Raw genomic sequence first — 11,253 nt, 5'->3', positions numbered from 1 at the left:
CAGTGTGTTACTTTATTGTCTTACTCGATCACACACACACACACATATTACTCCTGTCCCGCTCTCATGTGTGCTGTTTTCTGTGACGGCGCTCATTATTACTCTGAGTGGCCTGTACAGCCAGCAGCCAGCTCTTTATATGTGTGTGTGTGTGTGTGTGTGAACATATAGATTGTGTGTGTGTGCTCCAGCCTGTTAAGTGGTGACAGTAACTTGTCTGAATGGACTAAACGCTCCATACATCATCCTGTTCAGCCGCAGGGAAAAGTCCACTCTCGCTCTCCGCTGTCCCGTCAGCCTGCAGCAGCTCGCTGTCTGCTCGCTGTTATCTGCAACAGCAGACGAAACATTTAGGTTTTTTTTTGGTTTGTTTTCTGTTTCAACAAGGTTTGAAATAACAGAAATCACGATAAAAGACTCACAATGTTTTCATCTGACCTCTTAAATATTAAATTCCTGCAGATATTGACAGATAAAGTGCGTCCAGTGAACAATGTCTTACAATATGCACAGGATCAGGAACGGATCGGGATTTTGTAGAGCCAATAATGATCTATTACAGTAAGTACCTTGAGCAGGCTTGATCCCAATCTTGCGGATCAGCTCAGTACACCTGTAGCTTAAAAAAAGGTTTTTTAATTAATATGTTGCTCCTGTTTCCCATGTGGTGTTTTTCTCTGTACCACAGCACATTGGATTTGAAATAAAATGCCTGGGTTATAAAGTGCTGACTCTCAGGTTGTATTTGAGGATGTTTAAATTCACCTCAGATGAACCGTGTGTGGAAACTGCTGTCGTTTTTATGTGTAACATGGTAACTACCACAGTTTGGACGCTGAAGTTCTGCTGACGGCCGCTCCAACTGACTCCCGTTCAATAAACAAGTCTTTATGATCTCAATCTCTAAAGTCGGACCCTCTAATAAGTGTTCTGGTGGTCATTTTGGAAATAATTGCTCAGTTAATGAGATTTGAAGACTTATATTAGCTTTGATGTCTGCTGTGTGGGCGTTGATTGATAGTTGTGATGCTCTCCCCGGCTCCAGGACTCACACTGAGTTGGACTATTGTCCCAATATTTCACTAAGTTTAATTTGACTTGATTACGATACCTGTCCTGTTAGTACAGTTTAGCTAAAGTAGCTAACGTTAGCCTGAGTGTGCAGCGCTTGGTGTTCCAGTAAGCTAGCGTTAGCTTGGGTCCGAGGTAGCAGGGTGTTTCTAGAGTGTGAAAGGCAACACACTGCACTCCTTATCAGGAAGGTTCTGACTTGATTATGATACCTGCCCTGTTAGTACATTTTAGCTAAAGTAGCAAATGTTAGCCTGAGTGTGCAGCGCTTGGTGTTCCAGTAAGCTAGCGTTAGCTTGGATCTGAGGTAGCGCAGCGTGTTTCCAGAGTGTGAAAGGCAACACCCAGCACTCCTTATTTGGAAGGTTCTGACTTGATTATAATACCTGCCCTGTTAGTACAGTTTAGCTAAAGTAGCTAAAGTTAGCCTGAGTGTGCAGCGCTTGGTGTTCCTATAAGGTGACGTCACATCTTTATGATTTATAGACTATGATCAGATCCTTTGCAGTCAGTGACTCTCTGAAGTGATGATGATGACTTTCCCAGACCTGGACTGCAGACAGCTTCAGTTCCTGCTGGTTTCAGAAACTTTTTGCGAACACATAATCTTACTCCTTGAACACGCTACACATCTTCCGTACATGTACGAACACATCCTGTAATTGTCACTGATGCCGTCGTCTCTCCAGCTGTGATAAGCTGCAGATATTGTCCAAAAACAGACATGCACACAGTTCTGTTTATGCTCCATTAAGTGTCTACATACACGGATGTACTCACACGTTTCTCGCCACAAAGTAAAGTGTTTGTAGTCATAAATGTTCAGAAGCAGAAACTATAAATTAAGTACAGGCCTACGTTATGTTATTTCCTGGTTAAAATCCTACTGAAAGACCACAAAATCCACAGAACAATCTTGATCCGGGAACTATGTCGCAGATAGGATGGGGGGGGACTGTGAATTAAAAAGTGCTGCGAGTCCCAAACTGTTCACCCGGCGTGGACTTGAACACCTTCAAATGAAAGCTGAGTCAGCACTTTAACCTCATCGTCGCTGTTTCATTTCAAATCCAATGTGCAGGAGTACAGAGCCATAACAACTGAAAAATGTGTCTCTGTCCAAGTACTTACAGACTGTGTGGTGTAAAATCCAAGTAATGCAAGTGTCAGGCTTTGAAAATTATTATTTTATTATAATCCACATTCAAAACTCATTACACCAAAACATCTGCCTCAGTGTGGGAGCATGGAACAGTATTTATTTATACAGCTAGACGGTTAGATTTAGACGAAAAGTAATGAGAATGGTTTCAAGAATTAAACATCTGTTCATTTTCTACTCTGAAACATGGAGTAATTATTTAAAAGCCTTTGTCATTACTTTTGCTGTTCATCAGTTTGAAAGACTTAAGTGTGGATTTTTGTATCAGCGGTAGAGAGAAACTCCTCAGTTTGATGTCTCCAAGGTACGATGTGTTCCAGTTTTGTCTGCGTCACATCACAGCATCTGTTTGTTGTTGTCCAAAAAGATTTTGATTGTGTGAAATACTGTGTTGTTTGCTTTGTACGTAACTAAGGAGTTGATAATAAAAAAAAAAAACTGGAAAAGTACATTATAATCTGTGTGTTTCTGGTCTGTTTTTATATTTTGAGTAGGAAATACAATTTTAATTCTCTGCAGCTATAAAAGCAAACATCATGTTACATGTTTATCCATAAATATGTTTATATTGTACACAGTAAGGAAGGATAAACTGGTTCTGGCGCCATGGGAAGAAGTTTCCATATCAGGTGGCAGTTAATATCACTGTCATCATTTGTAAAATTTTGCAGATTTTGTGCAAATGGAATTTATTGGTAATACATTTATAATACCCTAACCCTAACCCCTAACCCCTAACCCTTTATCTCAAACTAACCTGCTTTTATCCAGAAATACTTAACTAAACAGTGAATCGTTGCAGTGTGTTTCTGTAACAAGCACCCAGAGGAAACAAATAATCGTCTTGGCCATTGTCAGTATTGATTTTGACATTCATAATATACTATAAAATAGATTTAAGTGGATTACACCACAATAAAAATGTCCTCCTAGACTCTGAATCTTCAAACTAAGGAGCAAATTACACAAAACATTACACATTACTTTAAAGCTGTACTAAAAACAAATACTGCCTCCCTGTAGTAGGGATGTGCAGAGGGCCCAGTATTTGTATTTGTATCTGTATTTGTTGAGACACCAACATTATTTGTATTTGTATTCAAATAAAAGTGGAAAGAGGCTTAAAAATCCTGTTTTTGTTTTTATTACGCCTCTAATTGTAGAAAATTAAAGTGTTAGAATAAGTGTTCATGAATAAACTACCTTACGAAGGAGGTCCCCACACCGGGTCTCAAACTGGAGTCTCCCAGACCATAAACGACTGCACTGACTACTGAGCTAAAACTTTACTCATCGCCTCATTGCAGACAGACCTCTACCTATTTATACACCCATAACACAGAGACAGCACAGCGTGTAACATGTAGGGAAGAACTTCAGAGGCGATTCTTGCTTTGCACTTTTCATTTATTGCCTATTTTTTACAACCTAACTTTGAGGAAAGGAGAAGGGGAACAACAGGTTATGGAGAGTCCAGTGGGAGCACTTTGCATGTGTCAGTAGCTCAGCTTTATCTCTGGGGAACACCCCCAACTCCGGGAGTGATGTCCAAATTAGGAAATGTGCATCATGTAGCAGGTGGATGTGACTCCCCTCGTTGAGACCTGCTGATAGACATAACATCTCCCCCCGAAAACAAATAATTTTAAAAATATTTGTATGAAACAAATATTCGTATTAAACCCACTATTTGTGCTTTGCCGAATAATGTACTTGTACTCTGCAGTCTGTTTTAATACTTGATGTAATCACACATATATGCACAACTGCAGGGAGACAGAAAATAAAAAATTGTAGAAAAAGTAGACGCAGATGAGGATTCCAGAGAAAGTGAGGAAGTTAAAGATAAACCCCAACAATCCAGACGTGAATTAAAAGCAGAGCCACAAAAAAAGCGAGTTTATGATGAAAGTGTGCAGCCTGAGCGAGGAGTTAAAATCCGTCAGGGTTAGAATCAGAAAATGAAAAAGCAGAAAATGAAAAAGAAGACCAAGAAATGGAAATTGTGGAGGTGGAGGACGGTGTGAGAAGAAGGGAAGTGTTTAACACCGAAATCAGACAAGTTCTTAATTTACCACTTCTAGAGGAAAAAAAACAAAATATGCTTCATTTCACAGTGATGTGAGAGAGCAGTAAATTTGTCCACCCTCGCAATATAATACAGTTAGTAATAAGAGGAGCAAGCTGTCCATGATAAGACATGAAGGTGCAGGGAATTAGGAAGAATTTCACCAAGTTCTAGACAGATTGGTGCCGTCTAATTTAGAAATACTCATGGACGTGTCTTCAGAATTGGTCGTTCAGATTGTGAGAAACCCAGCAGGCGTTATGAAGTGTGAAATATTAAAGCAAACTTTCTTTACATCCTTCATAACACAGACAATCATGTGCTTTCCATCAACATATCACGACCTCTTGACTTTGTACTGAAGTTCTTTGAGAAATTTACAGTGTAGTACAAAGTCAAGAGGTTTTGATTTGTAGCACAACAAGCTAGCGAAAAGCTGTAAACAGAACTTCATTCCCGCACATGCTCAGTAGCGTCTGTCTTACACAGAACTACTCTCTGGAGACTGAAAATGTGATGCTGTTATTAGTCTTTGGAGCCGTTTCTAAACAAACTAACGTGATCTTTGTAACGAAGGAACAATTAAATCACTCGCCGTATCCTTTAAACATCTCATTGTTTATCTCATTATCTCATTCTGTGTAAAAATCCATGAGACAAGTTATAGACGAACGTCTTAGCTCATCAGATATTTCCCAGGCAGAAATCATTTTTTATGGAGAGTTATGACGATGCCGCCTGGAATCCTCACGGCTATTTATTGATCGACTTGACCCCGGCCTGTCCGGATCAATGTAGAGTCAGGGTCGCTCTTGTGTTCACCCCATGATCATAAGATGTAAACCATTTTTATTCTTCTATATATAATCAGTATTAATATAATTATTTTGCAATATTATTAGCTACATAATAAGTTCATCAGGGGGCGTGTTTAGGGTAGAGTTTGGATGTGTGACACCACATAAAGGTCAACGCTGATTGGATTGTATTTGAGGAAAGCAGTGTACTACAGTATATTATCACTATATTCTCTCTGTTGTCTGTTCTGTTCAACACTAATAAAAATATTGTGCAGAGTAACGAAACACTGCAGCTTCAAAGGTTCTCAGCTTCTCAAATGTGAAGATTTGCTGTTGTTCTCTATATTTGCATCATTGTATGTTGAATATCTTTGGGCTTTGGACTGGTGGTCGCAGAAAACAAGAGTTGGTAGGTGTTACCGTGGACTCTGGGATCTTCTGATGGTTTTCTGATACTTTTATGGAACAAACAATTAATTAGTGGATAAATCGACCTGGGGTCAGATAATCTAGCAAAGGGTTTCTGGTTGGTTTCTGGGGCTCTGGGCAGAATATACCGTCACTAAGCTGCTTTGTGTAGTCAGTACATCTACGGTATACGTGCACTGACAAGTTCTTAAAAGCAGCGAGGTACTTAAGAGCCCACTGCACTAACACTAGATTAATTAACTGTAATGTGCCCACTTCTAAAGACACTACTGTGGACTATCTCTCATAGCAGCATGTACCAGTTAATGTTCGAAATTCTGTTCACTATCTCAACCCTTATCTCTCTCTCTCTCTCTCTCTCTCTGTGTGTGCTTAAAATGTCTTTAAACTTGACCCCGAATCCTCCATCTTTAATTTGATCTAATGATAGCAGCTGTAGCCTAAATGTCAGCCTCCGTCAGCCTTTTTATACTTTTCTAAATCTTCACATCTTCAAATCAAATCATTTAATTTCGTCTAATGATAAAGATAAAGTTATGTTTCAGCCCCCCCCCCCCCTCCTCGTACATGTAGGTGTAAAGTCTTTATTTAGCAGCTGGTGTCTTTACGTTGTAATCCTGACATGTAATCCATCTGTTCTCTGCCTCTTTATGTGTTTGACCTTAACCGCAACCCAATGAAAGACAAATCTAAAGACGACTGTAACAACTCAGACATTATCATTATCCCGACGTGTTCTCCATCTGCTCTTCAAATCTGTTTCCAGTTTGATGAAGAAGCTCCGCGTTCGTCTGGATTTCATCGCTGTTCATTTATACTCAAGCACATCATCAGAACTGACACGATTATTACCCTGATTTGTCTATTAAAACGCCTTTAACCCACAAAGCATCAGTTTTCCTGAGGTTGTTTCAGTGTGTGTGTGTGTGTGTGTGTGTGTGTGTGTGTGTGTGTGTGTGTGTGTGTGTGTGCTGCTACTGTACTCTGGCATTACGGCTGTAATAAGATAATCCCACAGATTTGGCCCGACAGCAAGACAGTATGCTGCCGATTTCAACTGACAGTAGGGAATTATCGTCACCGTGCACTTTACAGACGGCCAGACATGTGTTATTATTGCCGCGGAGAGTCTAAACGTGCGGTCCGTGGACCTCTCGAGGGACACTGATGAGTTTTAAGTTTATTAGAGATTGAAGTTTAGAGTGATTTAGAAGTTAGTCGTCTGTTTAACCCTTTCTAACATCTAAATGCTAAATGCTCCACATTACATAACCACCCTGTAAATAAATCACTGATATGAAGTAAATATTATTAAGAACATGATCAGCGTTGCCTTTCACCTTTACACATGTTGCTGCTGTGCAAATGAAAAAGTTCAAATTTGCTCCAAAAGTTTAAAGAGCAAGACAGAAAATTAAACATTTTTGATAATTGATTAAAGGACGAGTTCACAGTTTTTCATGTCTGTCTTAAAACAACAGTCAGCAGCTCAAATGAACATTGAAACAGGTTTTTCTTTCTGTAATCATTCCTCCTGCTAATATCTGCTGTTAGAAGATCCCCTTCTAAACTTACAAAAGTGTATGTGAAGATAATATGAGGCTAGTTATGATGAGTCATATCAAGTGGATATCTGACACATTTACAGTCTTTTTAGCATTAAAATAATTCCCTCTTTGTGTTTCCTCAGACAGTGTTTCCCTGTTGAGTTGCGGTGGAAGTATAGTAACAAAAAGAGGGACTTTGGCACTAAAAAGACTGTAACATTGAAAGATATCTACTTGATTTGACTCATTTTAGCTTCAGATAAACTTTTTAATACATTTTTATACAGGAAGTGTAAGAAGGACTGTGGATTTTATCATCACTTATATTGTAAGTTAATTATGAAGGGATCTTCTGATTGATTACAGCAAGAAAAACATGTGACTGTTGTTTTAAGACAGACTTAAAAAAACTGCTAACTTAACCTTTAATCATTTAAAATCTGCTTACAGCTTCTCAAATGTGAGAATTTGCTGTTTTTCTCTGTTTTACATCATGGTAACTTCAACATTTTGGACTGTTGATGGGACAAAACAATCCATCTTTTTTAAAATTATTTTATAACATTTTATACACTAAACAATTAATTTTTAAATCTGAGAAATTAATTCAATTTTGCTAATTAAGTTTTGTTTATTTTTTAAATTCAATACTCTTAAACATGAGCATTTCCAAACCCCTAAATGCATCGCTCAGACAAATTGCAAATCTGGTTCCATATGCATCACATATACTCCGAAACAGATGAGATAATTACCAAATACAGACTCAGTTCAGTTCTGCCCGTGTCCTCTCTGCACACACGCTCCTTAGAGGACTTAAAACTTAATTTTATAAACTAAACGTCAGATTAAATTTCAACTGGAACGCCAGGCAGCATCCAACCCACCACACTCAGCCGGGTCAGGAGGAAGGTCATGGAAGGTCAGGTTTACTGGTTTTTAACGAATCACAGTTTTTTTCCCTCCACATATTGCATTTACAAAACGTCTGACCTCTGTATGATATCTCGCAGTCCTTCACGTTGTGCCTGAACATCTAACATTTGTCTGACATGTCTTGCAGTTTCCTTTGTTGGTTTTAAAGGTGTGTCAGCAGCTCACGTTCAAATCTGCTTACACTGAGCGAGCGGGGTCAGTTTTTTTGGCTCAAGGACACTTTGACTGGATATTTCCCCCCATCGAGCACTTCACTTGATCTCGATACTCGTGCTTTGGCTTTCGCTCAAAATCTGTTCAAAGTCTGAGCAGTAAATACTGAACATGTTTAAAAAAAAAAAAATGCAGAAACAGCTTCAGGTATCAGAAATCTGAGCTTCAGATGAGAGAAAATAGGAACCAAGTATTTCTATTCATACTTACAAACCAGTCAGTCATCGAAATGTGTAATTTTTTTATGCTTATAAGGTGATACTAAAGGCACAGGATGACAATCCCTGTACAGGAAACAGTGTAAAGTCGCTGGTGGGAGATAATAAAAGCTTCCTGAAAAATATATAAATGTAGAAGCTGAGATTATTTGAAATGGTTTAAAAACATGAAATGTGAAGAATTGTGAGGAGAAATTGGCCTGATGGGCTGTTAAAGACTTATTATTTCATCTTTTTACTTTCCTTTTGTACTGAGTGTTGTTGCCTCGGAGGAATTTTACCAGTAGAAGTACATTTACTCAAATACTGTACTTAACTGTACTTGTACTTTACTTTAGTATTTTCATTTTACTCCACTACATTTCAGAGGAATATATTGTACTTTTTATTCTACTACAGATTAAATTTTTACATAAAATAATAACAATAAATTATTTTATTGTTATTTTAAAGATTAAACTAGTGGTTCTTAAACTTTTTGGCAGTGTGGCCTCTTATAAAAAATCAATGTGTAGTTTCAGACGTCTTTGAGTTGTTTGCACTCACACAGTATCCAATAAATCACTGTTTGAGGTCCACAGAGGTGAAACTCTCCGATATTTCCACAAAAACACACAAAGATTAAAGAAAAAAGTTCTGAAAAGTGAATCCAAATATTTTCCTCTTTCCTTCCCAATCTGTCATCATGACCCCTCAGATTTATCTCGTGACCCTTAAAAAGCAATTGAAAGCAGCTTCACCTCAACCAGCTGTAGCAATAAAATGTTACATTTATTCAATAAATCAGTCACAACCTGATTTTCTGCAAAACAAATACTTTTAACTTGAGTACTTTAAGTATATTTAGCTGGTAAATACTTCTATACTTTTAATTAATTAGGATTTTAAATGCAAGATTCTTTCTTTTTAGTGTGTTATTGATACTTTTACTTGTTCCACCGTTGTCTGAGGTACATTAAATTACACTTTTGATAACTTTCAGTGCTTCATTTCACACATAAGATTTTGTATTTGTAATTTGAAAGAAAGAATTTAGTCTCAGCTAAAAAAACCCATAAAATTCAATGTTACAAAATGGTATAACAAGGATGTCAAAGGTCCTTTTTAGAGTTTTATCCGAACGTGTGAAACATAAATATAGTGTAAAAGCGGCGGTGTGAAAGGCCTGAGGCTGGCATATGGACGTCCCCCCCCCGCCTGTCTATATATGAAACCCTGCCAGCCTGCTGCCAGATAATACATACAGGTCTTCTTTAATACAAAGAAATCTCGTATTATTCCACCCATTACGTAAAAGGATGAGATTATCGATACACAGATTAATAAGCGCCCAATGGTGTTCCAGCACAACGCCCCGCCCTCCTCCCTCTTCCTCCCCCTCTTCCTCCCCTCCTCCTCCTCCTCCTCCTCCTCCACCCGCCCGTCTGCACACAACACTTCAATCATCCAGATAAAAATAGAAAACCCCACAATGACTTTGCAGTTTAGTTGTTAGATTTTAGTCTTTATTGTACTATTTTTTTTTCTTGACAATTTGCTAGCGGACATGTGAAAACTTGGACCAACAAAAACATCATCATCATCATCATTATTATTATTATTATTATTATTTTTTTAATTACAGCATATCGTCAGACTGCAGTAACAGTGAGAAGATGTGTTTTTTAAAAAATAAAACAAGAAAGAAACAAAAAAAAAAGAGAGAATCCAAAACCAAAACAGGAAAAAAAAAAAAAAAAAAAAAGAAAAAAACATTTTGACTTTTAATATTCGGTGGTGATTTTTCTTCTTCTTCTTCTTCTTTTTTTTTTTTTTTTTTTTTAAATTCATGTACACAATATAACAGTCTAAAAACATTAAACACACAGAGCTGAAGACATTGCAGTGTTGGTTGGGAAGTGGCAGTCCTCAGGGCAGTTTATATACTGTAGCAACATGGTCCTGCTGTACTGTCAAATATCTACTGGGACGGATGGGGGAGGAGGATGGGGGGGGGGGGGTCAAAGGGGGGGGGGGTTTAAGGGGGGTGGGTGGGGGGGTGAGGGTGACTACAAACCAAAATGGCCGTCAATATAAAACTAACAGTCTTTTTTTTTTGTTCTTTTTTTTTCTGTTGTTGTTGTTGTTCTTTAAATCCACCAATCAGGAGTCGGCAGAGACAGAGAGCGGAGTTTATAAGGAGGGCGGCGGGAGAAGGAGGAAGGAGGAGGAGGAGGAGGAGGGGGGGGGGTAGGGGATAGGGGGGGGGGGGGGGGGGGGTGGAATGTCTCGATTTTCATTTTTTTTTTAACATTTCTGCATTTTCTTTTCTCTCGTAGACAATATAAAATCCCACAGACAAGCAAAGAAAAAAAAATAAAAACACTGGATGTACATGTTTGTTTGTTTGTATGTCTGCATGTGTCGGACGGAGGGGATGATGGATGGATGGATGAAGAGATGGATGGATGGATGGATGAAGGATGGATGGATGGATGGATGGGAGGCGAAAAGAAGGGCTTGAATTATTGCTTTCTGAGTAAGTATTATTTTTCACTTCTCATCTACATGAATTGCATCTCTCTCTCTCATTCTCTCTCTCTCTCTTCTCACCATGGTGATCTGTTAACACGTGATTACTCCGTTTATTCGGGAGGAAGGAGGAGGAAGGAGGTGGAGGAGGAGGAGGAGGAAAGAGGAGGAGGGATGAAGGGAGAGAGGAGGAGGTGAGGGAGGAGGGAGTTAGGATGGGGGGGGAGGGGGGGGGGGAGGGGGCGGGGCTCAGAGCTCCTTGCTCAGCGAATCCCGGGCAGTTCTAATCCTCTTTGTG

Source organism: Thunnus albacares, chromosome 6 (assembly GCF_914725855.1).
Source record: "Thunnus albacares chromosome 6, fThuAlb1.1, whole genome shotgun sequence".
Classification (NCBI taxonomy): Eukaryota; Metazoa; Chordata; class Actinopteri; order Scombriformes; family Scombridae; genus Thunnus; species Thunnus albacares.
The sequence above is the reverse complement of the archived record's forward strand: the minus strand, read 5'-3'. Positions refer to the sequence as shown.